This window comes from Nuphar pumila, chromosome 16 (assembly GCF_984573655.1).
Source record: "Nuphar pumila chromosome 16, dmNupPumi1.hap1.1, whole genome shotgun sequence".
In the NCBI taxonomy this organism is placed as follows: domain Eukaryota; kingdom Viridiplantae; phylum Streptophyta; class Magnoliopsida; order Nymphaeales; family Nymphaeaceae; genus Nuphar; species Nuphar pumila.
This window is the reverse complement of record NC_143264.1, coordinates 36,310,130-36,321,325: the sequence shown is the minus strand read 5'-3', so window position 1 is coordinate 36,321,325 and position 11,196 is coordinate 36,310,130. Positions and strand designations below refer to the sequence as shown.

The 11,196-nt window shown below is 33.2% G+C and overlaps 1 pseudogene; it reads right to left on the bottom strand.

Annotated features, from left to right (window-relative positions):
• Positions 1-972: 972 nt before the first annotated feature.
• LOC149813174 (UDP-glucuronate 4-epimerase 4 pseudogene) lies at positions 973-10,546 on the bottom strand (annotated as a pseudogene).
• Positions 10,547-11,196: the final 650 nt, after the last annotated feature.

The following is an 11,196-nucleotide window of genomic DNA, read 5'->3' as shown; positions in this document are numbered from 1 at the left end:
ACAAGTTTTATCATTTTCCGGGAGATCTGTGTTAAAGACTTAAACAGCCAATTTGGGACTTGGCTTTACTTAATCCAACATACTGGGAGCATGAACTGAGACTTACATAACTTGAGGGTCATAAAACTTAGTTTCCAATAAGTTTCACACCCACTTGATATAATGGTGACATGACCAAGTTACAAGGTTACATGGACCCAAACTTCAATTTTAGTTCAATAAAAAATGCATGGAAAGGAAACCGTAAGCTAAGTCTGGCGTCATTCACGCTTAAAACAAATATGGCAAATCACTAAGATATAGCAAAAAAGATCCTGAGCATCAATTTGAATTGAATTCTATCATATGATTGGACATTAATCATCATGCAAGTTCTGAAGAAAAGCCATGTTGCAGTTTTTAAAACTACAATATGGTGAAAATGGAGAACTTTAAATATAAGGATATCCAAGTGGTAATTTGCAGCAAATAGCACTGACGGAAAAAACGGTTAGGAATGAAACTAGTACATATTACGAAAATACAAGCATGCATGATAATAAAGACAGCAGATCATCATCATCACCAAGACCTATTCTAACCATGCAGTGTAATGGAGGTGGACAAAAGAAGACAATCATATAAGACTAGAACAGGGACGGTGCAGCGCAGTAATAAAGCACACATAACAAACGAGATTATATTGAGATAGAATCTAGGAAACCTAAAATTAGGCAGATTAGTGATGAGAGGATGAAAGCAGAACAGAAAAACGTACAAAATTTCGAAATTGGAAAAGAGGAAAAATCTGTGTACTAAGTAAGAGGAGCCTCCATTTTGGTACAGATCAATGAATATCCCACAGTAACTAACAAAACCCAACATCAGGGATTGCATTCCTTTATATGATGTTAATAAAAAAAACAAAGTGGAAAAAATTGGATAAAAATCAAAATCATGAATTTTCAAACAGTTCTACCACCAAAACATGGATCAGAACTGAAAACTATCGCTGCCACCTCGCTTCTTTCCATAATAATCCAAATACCATTTCACAAACTTCTTCAAACCTGTCTGCAGGTCGGTCGTCTGCTTGTATCCCAATTCGTGCTGTGCAAGGCTGATATTCGCGTGCGTGAATTGCACGTCCCCATTCCTCGGCAACTTCAGCACCTTCCTCTTTGCCTTAACCATCAACATTCTCTCCAACATGGTAACCAATTCGCTCACTGGAACAGGCGAGGTATTGCCCAGATTATATATCCTCAATTGAGCAGGTCCGCTCTTCTTCCCGCCGCTCCCCTTGCTGTTCTCCTCCGTGTCCAACGAGGCAACGCACCCCTTCACAATATCATCAATGTAGGTAAAATCCCTCTCAACGGTGCCGTGATCTGCACTTTCGTAGATGGGTATGCCCTTTCCCTTCAACATGTCTCTCGTAAAGAAGAAATAGGTCATATCAGGCCTACACCAAGAACCATAAACAGTGAAAAATCTCAACCCAGTAATGGAAAGACCATGAATATGGTTATAGGTGTGGGCAATCTCCTCTTCCACCTTCTTTGGTGGCGGCGTAGAGGCTCGCCGGCTTGTCCGTCAGATCAGATTCCGAAAATGGCACCTTGGTATTCAATCTATAGACTGAACTCGACGAAACCCACACGATCGCAAGACACATTATATTTTAAATCTTCCGGACACATTATATTTTAAAAATTACTACCAATGCATGCCACTAAGAGAAATTAACTGAATATAAAATAGTTTCAATTATTCGAATAAATAGTCAATTAAATAATCGATGATTGTTAAAATTAAAATGAGACAAGTAGCCCTTGGGATCATCGAAATCATCAGCCTTCACAGTCCTCTCTAGCACCCTTCACTTGCTCATCACACACATATTTTTTAAAAATATTTTATTTTGAAAGCATGAGACTTTGAAAAGTCTTAGTAAAATTCACACAGTTAATGCAAGATACAATACATAAAGCTTGCATAATATGCAACAATTACTAAAACACTGCATTAAACATCTAATAGGCAAAGTAAACGATTTCATAAGATATTCATGTATTCATGATTTAAAAAAATATACACAAGTATTGTATAACAATTTCATGTATCGCTAACATTATTCAAATAAAATCAAGACGTTTATTAATATGCATGAATCCACACAATCACATGAACATAAATAAATGTGCAGTAGAGTAAAGTGAGCAAGTATTTTATGTTCTACTTGATTACCATAGCCTACCTAGGTATGACGTAGGATCGACCCAAAACAGACTAGACTACCCTAGTAATTATTATGTTATATATCTTAGTTTTCTCAAGTAGATGCTGAGTCATATCTTTCAAGAGAGGAGTCAGACCATGAGAGGTAGCAGCATACTCTGAGAGAAATCAACCTAAGGGTGTAGAATCCACCACAATGATGAGCATAATTACTCACTTCTGCAGAAGTACTTTATGGGTATGCCTGCCTAGGATATAAGAAACAGTCCTAGTCACCCTAAATTCCCTAGGTTGGGAGATTGTCGAAGCATTTCCCCTCGTAGCATAAAAAGAATAAGGCCCAGAACATTCATACTGTTTGTCCTCACTAAGGTAGACCAAATCAGTTTTTTCGGTTCAGCATACCTTGGTAAAGGCATATTCGAAACTATATCATAGGGTTATCTTTATCAATTAGGTCATAGGTAAATGCAACTACCATTTAGGCTAATGCATTGTCATCTTACTATTCTCTCCGTTGAAATAATAAATTATTAATTTATCAAGCACACTAAGTGCTCATACAACCCTCTGAGATTTCTATCATCATGTATACATTTCATAATTACTACATCTCAGAGCATAACATGCATTTTCATAACAGAAAATCACGTCAGCATGCTATTTAATAATTTATTCATGAAGTAGCATAATATTTTCAATATTCAAAAATAAGCATGCAATAATATGGCATATATGTATCATTCTTAAACCGCACATATGGCCAATATGCAATAAAATCAACATGTTCATTTTCATCTTTCACATGTTTTGCACTTACAAACATGCTCATAATCAATTTATCATAAAAGAAATGACATAATTAAACTGGTATAATTGAATTGATTCATGAATCTTAATTACAATACGTGTAGGAGCTTTTTACTCAGAAACAGGGTATTCATACACCATAATCATAGTAATCAAACTCACCTTTATCTCCATCATAAACATTTACATCAGATCTAATATGATTCAAAATTAAATTTTGATTGATTTAGGAAAAACATCAAAACATAATTAAAGTCATACACTCGACTTTCCCAATAAGAGCTCCCATAAACTCTCACCGAGTAAATCAACCTGACTCTAATTAATATCTTGACTTTTCAGTACTCAAATCATATCAGCCCTAAATAAAATATTCATGATAACCTAAAAATTAAATAACTCACTACCACTAACCCATAACAAAAAATACATAAGTCATTTTCCTCGATCTAAGCCTCCATAAGCCTAAACTAGAAAGACTTATGTATTTTTAACTACGTTCAATTGTAACCACACTTAAACAAGGTGAATACACATAACTTGATTCAATTCATATTGTACAAAGCTTATAAACATCATATCTCAACAACAAATGCATTTGGAAGAATCAAAATCCAAGAAAGAGTTCAAAACACTAAATTGATTTATGAGAAATTGAGGTTTTGATTCTCTCAACCATAACTCGTTAAATCATCATTAAGTCAATCATAAATTCAGATATTAAACAAGCTAAATATGTTGAACATGATCATATAAACAAAGGTACTCTCTATTAGAAATGAATAAAATAATTGATTAACAAGATAATCAAGATTTAGCCATCTCTTTCAATTGCAACCTGCATAGATTACTATTAAGATCCTTTCTAGATGATTACCCCTTTATTTATAATTCAATAAATTTTATAACCACTGATAATATGCAGTATGTCAGAAAAATATTAAAACCACGAGATCCAAACATTTTACTACTTGATTACAAACATAAGTCGTCAGGGAAAATTCGGATCCCTGATAACCTATTTTTATAAAAGCTGTTAGGAATAACAAAATGCATATAAGGTCATGATATTTGTACCGTAGTTGTTTGTGCTTGTCCAGAACATAACCTAACAAATAGATTTCAAAAATAATAAATATAAAAAAAATTAAAAATATTCTACTAAACCCTGTTTGAACACGATTTCGATCCATAATCTATAAACTGCAAGATTTTATCAGATTAAATATTTTCTTAAAATTTATATAAAATATTTTTTACCAAACCCTTTTTACACAGTCTATTATTCTATATTGATTTTCACTGAAATTTTTTATAAAATATTTAGAGTTATTTTTCTTGGGAGTTTATATCTTTTATTAGAGATAGGTTAAAACAACCCTGTATCTAGAGAAAAAAAATGAAACTATGTTAAAATGAATGTTTCTTCCTCCATATGACTTCAAATTAGGTAAAACATGATTCTAAATTTAAGATCAAGATGCGTAGATAATCATAGTAATTTTATTTAGATTTTTTAGACAAATTGATATTGATTTATTTTCAAAACTGGTCAGGAATAACATATCAGTCATTGCATATTTAGATTTCTTAGAGAATATTTTTGTAAAAACTCTTCTTGAGACCATAAAACCTTTGAAATCTCATTGTTTCAGATTTGATCATATTCAATATGGATTAATATATGAATAACACCATCAATAATCAAGTTATGACTGAATCTAATACAAACCAATGAAGAAACCCTATTTAGGCATGTTTTTCAAAATCATTTTTATGAAAAAATCATGATTCATCTTCTTCGAATCCAAATAACGTTTTTAAAAAAAAAAACTTGTATAATAAATCAAAACATATAAATATGCTGTTGAAAATAAAAACAACTCAAATGTGCATGCTTAATGTACATACAAAGTGTCTACTACGTAAATCTTACTTGATAATTGATAGATCTTTAAGGTAAAAATAAGAAATTAGGTAATTCAATCTCTACACCACCACAACCACCAAAGTATGTGCAGGTTTAATGGTTTCACAACCATACTTCAAACCTCCTACACATTTTAGGAGAAGAGAGAAAGCAAAAACTAAAACGAAAAAACGAAGAGAAAGAAAAAAATTCAAACAAAAGTGAGAGGAGGTATTTATATCCTCTCCACAAACTCTAGTCTAATCAAGAAAGGACTCTTGCTCTCCAAAATCATGTGGAGGGGGGAGAGGAGTCCTATCTAAAAAAAATTCTAACTTCTAGATTCCTATCTTTTTAATTATTTGATTTTTTTATTTTATTTAAGTAGAATTATTAGGTTTGACTATTCAACAACAAACTCTTAAAATTCTAATTAATATGGACTATTCTAGAGGTGTGGGATGTCCCACTCTCTTAATTCCTTTAATTATTATTATTTTTTTAAAATGAGTTAAAAATTAAAAATCTTAATTATCACCTTTTTATTTTTTATTTAGTTTAAAAACTAGATGATATTTTAATTCGTATGGACTCTTGGATCCAAATGAGGGTCCACATAGGTCATCGCTTATGAGGGTCCAATCCATAACCATTGGATCTAAATAATATTTTAATTTTATATCCAATTCAAACAACCCTCAGATCCATATTGAATCCAAGTGGTGATTTTGGATCTAGAATCAAAGTCTAAAATCCAAAACCACACCAACTCAAAAAGTCTTTACAATTTATCTTTTTTAATTATTCTTGAAATATTATTTATAACTTGAGACAAAGGTTCATAATTAATCAAAATCAAAATAATCAAGAATTCACAATTATAGTCATAAATACATCAATAATTCATCATTTATTTATTTTAATTATTAAAAAAATCATGGGTTTTAAAATAGTTTTAAAAAATGGGTAAGAATCGAAGTTCCTGTACAAATTTCTTTAAAAATCCATTAGTAAAGGAAATAACATAAATTAACTCAGGCATAAACTTACCATAATTATCCTACTATTCAAGTATTCAACCAAATATCATGCAAAAATCAAATATGCAGAGATGCATGAACTAATGTTGAACAACAAATTATGCACAATTCAATGTATATGCATGAATAACTTATTAAGTTATTTATTATAATTGTTTTTGCATGTATATCCTTAATAAATGCATACAAATTTAATTTTTATTTATCCTTAAACTCGCAGATACTCAAAACGAATATAATTCTCGAGGTTCAAGTTAGGTTCTCAGTCATAGCTTAACATATAATTTTTATTTTATTTATTGAGTTTTAGACTTGTTTCTCGACCAATATCAGGAATCAATACCATTAATTGAAACATTAAGAATCAACACCTAATGTCGGGACATTAGAGAAATCAACATCCATTGACGACACTTTTTTGGTATATCAATAACTATTGTTGAGTCAACAACAACACCCTCAGGTAAAGTGGCTGAAGGCTCTCTAAAATTGTGACTTGAAAGCGAACCACACATCGAGTTATAGGGCATAATTGCACAAGAAGTTTTAGTATCCTCACGGTCCCCCATGACCGTTATCCAAGATTCCCACATTGTAGAAGGGACATCAAGGAAGTGCTTAATTACACTATTTTGGTCTCTTTTACTATTTCAAAATAAAGTTTAAGTTCTTTACATAAGAATCGTTTTGTTAATCAACATGCAATAACCATTTTGAGACTTGGCCCTCACAATTTTAAAGTATAATTAAATTTGGAAAACCAATAATTTTCAGAAATTATTTTGCAATACATAAACATTTCCATAACATTAAAGAAACACATGCTCCTAGCCTACATAGGCCTCTAGTGGTTCACACATAATCACTAACATATCTCAAAAAGTGATTTATGCAAATTACAAAATTTTAGTGAACATAAAACACACAATTTCATAATTTTATATTCATAATGCATATTCATAATATAAAAAAAATGCATATTTGGCCAAACACATACACATGCGAATAGAAAGTTGGCAGACCACACTATTCATGATCAAATTGATGCATATAATAAACCATACATATGATCACAATCATACAAACATCTAATTATAATCAGAAATTATGTGTATGATATGCAAATTGCAAACTGATCGGTTTAGGATCGAATTTATATACCAAGTAAAAAAAACACTTTTCGATCAGATTCATGTATATGACCAGCTGATTGCAAACATGCATAAGATCAACATCATGTACAATGAATGAGCTAAGCAGAAATAGGTACATAATTTCTAATAAGATTTATGTATGTGTGCTAACAGATTCATGTACATATCCATCTCCATATACATGAATCGACTAAGCAGAAACATATAAATGATGATAAGATTCATGTACATGAATCGGCTATGCAAAAAAATTATAAATACTGATCAGATTGGTGTACATGATCAGCTTCATGTATACAAATAGGCATGCAGAAAATTAAATATGCTAATCAGATTCATGTACATAATCAAATTCATGTACATGTATCGGCTAGTTATAAAGTAACCACAACTGGTCAGATTTATGTACATGGATCAACATATTCAGGTATACAGATCGACTAACACCAACATAATCAGCTCCTGGCCAGATTCAGGTACATGGATCGACCAATACCAAATATTCAGTTGTTGGCTAGATTCATATACATGATCAAAGTCTTGTACGTGGATCAACCAATACAAATTAATCAGTTGCTGACTAGATTCATGTACATGATCAAATTCATATACATGGATCAGCCAAAATAGAATACTCGTGCATACATGATTCAAACTCATAACCAAAATATCAGCATGACTAAAAATACACATATTTTCTTTTTTAGATGCATGAGCAATGAGATCGACAAATCTGAATTACATGTATATTTAGATGCATAAGCAAGGAAAATCAATAAATCTAAAGTATATATATTCAGATGCATGAGCAAAGAAAATTGACAAATCTGAAGTGTGTGTGTATATATATATATATATATATATATATATAGATATTCAGATACATGAGCATGAAAATCGGGAATACTGAAATATCTACATATATATGATCAGATTTATAAAATCGACACACCTAAAATTATATGCATATACACATATATATATCATATTTTATTTTTTTCCCTTTAAACTCATGCTCGAATTAGCGGTTGAAATTAAAGTATAGACCATCCAAGACGTGTTGGGCATGTTCTCCACTCTATTAACCACTCGTGTTCTCCTCCATTCATCAGACGAGCCGAAAGGTAAATCTTCTTTCCTTTTTTCTTCTAGTTAGAGTCAAGAGTCGAGTCATGCATTGAGTCTAACCATGGGTCTGTCGTGGTAGTCTTTGTCAGTACAAATTTCATTTATTTTCAATATTTAAAATTCTGTTTTGATCGAGCTCTTGCTTAACCAAGAGCCGATCTTGGATTTACTAGTCAACCGATTGGATCAATTCCAACTGATTCAATCTCTTAATTCCAATCGGCTGATTAATGTGCATAATGTAAATATATCATATTCCTGAGTTTTATTTTGGTTTAGATTAATCAAAGTCTGATTCTTGGTTGTTGTAAAAGTCTGGTCAAGATCTAGTAAGCTAGATTCGACCATTGCTAATGGAGTCTTAGTGTTAGCCGACTAACTTAGAGTAATCGGTTAGAGTTGGTTAGGTTCGTCTTAATTCAATTCAATCTACATTAGGTTGTATATTTGAATTCTGATTTTTAGGAATGTTTTAACAGTAGGTTAACAATATTTTAATTGAATTTTTGTTATAAATTCTAATTATTGGTAGTCAATTGCGTAGTGGCGTGTGACAGTTGATTTTGGTGTTAGTCGAAGAGTATTTTGTGTTATATTGAATTTTGTCTTTAATTTTCATTTAATCAAATGAAGGTATATTAAGTTAGGTTAACTAGAATTAGAATAGGTTATTTTACTCAAATAATTAGTATATAGGTTGGTCGTTTGGTTTTATTGTGTGTTGACTTTTTACATAGGGTTTTCTAAATCGTATAGTATGTTTTAGGTAATTCAATTGATTGTTTCTTTTAGCCTTAGGTAAAGTTTACATTTTGAATTGTGAGGTTGATTACCAGACGTTGATACTTTATGCATGCATTTTGGTAGGTTTAAAGTAGCGATTATATTTTTATGTTGGGTTGTATGAAAATCGGCTAGTGTATTGTTAGTAAGTCAATTGTCTTCTCTTTAGTTTTAAATTAGTTTCCATTTTTTTTATTCTTAGGCTAGATTCTTTATTTTGAATTACTTAGCATAATGTTCAGATTTTTCTTGATTTGCTTTAATTAGGTTTTAGTGATTAGTTTTCTAGAAATCGTATATGGTGACAATTTAGGTAAGTAAATTATTTTCTTTCTTTAGCCTTAGGTTAGCTACTGATTTTAATTCCTTAGGATAGTTTCTATATTGTGAATTGCTTTATTTTAAAGTAAGGTAAGTAATTTAGGAAAGTGTTAATGAGTAGACGTTTTGTTGTTTCCTTTCTTTCATTTTTTATTTTCAATGCTTTCCCTTCTTAGTAGTTGACTCAATTTTAGTAGTTGTTTCATTGTCTTTTTTCTGATTAATTTAAATTAATTTTTTTAGTAAGTTGAATCAGCCATAGTGGGGTCCACTAGGGGGTGTGAGCCTCTAATTCTAAACAAAATTCAAAACCGCCCCTTAGGCTCTAATTTGGGTTAGTTAATTTAAGTTAGATTTAAATTCGTTTGTAAATTTAAGTAAGTTAGTTTAGCTTTAAATTCATTTTTTAATTTCAAGTTAGTTAGCTAGTGTATTTTAAGTTAAGTATATTAGGTTAGTTACTTTTATTGTTTTAAGTAATTTAATTCATTGCTTAGTTAGTTATGTTTAATTTTGTTTAGTCAATATGTTTAGCATAGTTAAGTAAATTAGTTCATTTAGCACTTATTGATTAATGCTTAGTTAGTTATTGTAATGGTAGCATAGATAGCAAGTAGTTGTCATTATTTTATTTTATAATTATTTTAATTAATTCACTATTTTAGAATATTTTTAAATTCATGCACTTCCTGTTCTTTAGGCAGTAATTAAGTTTTAATTAATTAATCATTTTGTTTTTCACTATAAGAAAATCTCTAAATAGCGACGGATTTTTTTTGTCACAAATTTACGACAGATTAGCGAGAGAAAACTATTTGTCGCTAACATATGAATTTTTTGTGGAAGTAGCGATGGAAAACATGTCATCGCTAATTGGCGACAAATTCATTGCAGAAACATTTCGTCTCAAACTCCATCACAACTTAGCGACGAATCAGCAACATAAATTTTTTGTCGCTACTTGGCGACAGATTTGCGACGGAATTTTTTTGTTGCTACTCCATCGCTAAGTTTCCCCGTAAATCCCTAATGTCATCCCCTTTATTTTCCTTTCTTTCTGTTTCATCCCCCGCCCGTCGCCCGCTGGCCTTCGCCTACCGCCCATTGTCGGTCGATCGCCGCCTGTCGTCCCATCCGACCTCACCCCACCGCCTGTCGTCCCTTCCGCCAGCGAGCTCCATCGCATGTCGTCATTTTTGACCTCACCCCACCGCCCGTCGTCCCTTCCGCCAGCAAGCCTCACTGCCCGTCATCCCTTCCGACCTCACCCCGCCGCCCATCGTCCCTTCTGCCATCAAGCCCCGTCGTCCCTTCCGACCTCACCCCGTCGTCCCTTCTGCCAGCAAGCCCCATCCAACAACCCCCTTCTGACCTCACCCTGTCTCTCTGCCAGCGAGCCCCGTCCCAGTCGATACCAACGTCAGGAGATTTCAGGTAACCCATGACTCCCCTCTCTCCTTCCTTTTTCATCGACTGGCAAGCCTCTTTCCCTCTGTTTCCGTTTTCACCAGGGAGGGGTCGAGCCCCCTCCCTGTCTCTCGGTCTTACAGGATGCGAGGGAGGGGCTCGGCCCCCTCCCTTTTTTTTTTGCCATGGAGGGGCCGAGCCCCCTCCCTGTCTCCCTGTCTTACGGGATGCGAGGGAGGGACTTGGCCCCCTCCCTGTTCTTTTTTCACTAGGGAGGGGATGAGCCCCCTCCCCGTTCTTTTTCGCCAGGGAGGGGTCGAGCCCCCTCCCTATCTTTCTGTCTTACGGGATGCGAGGGAGGGGCTCAGCCCCCTCCCTATTCTTTTTTAGCCAGGGAGGAGTCGAGCCCCCTTCCTGTCTCTCT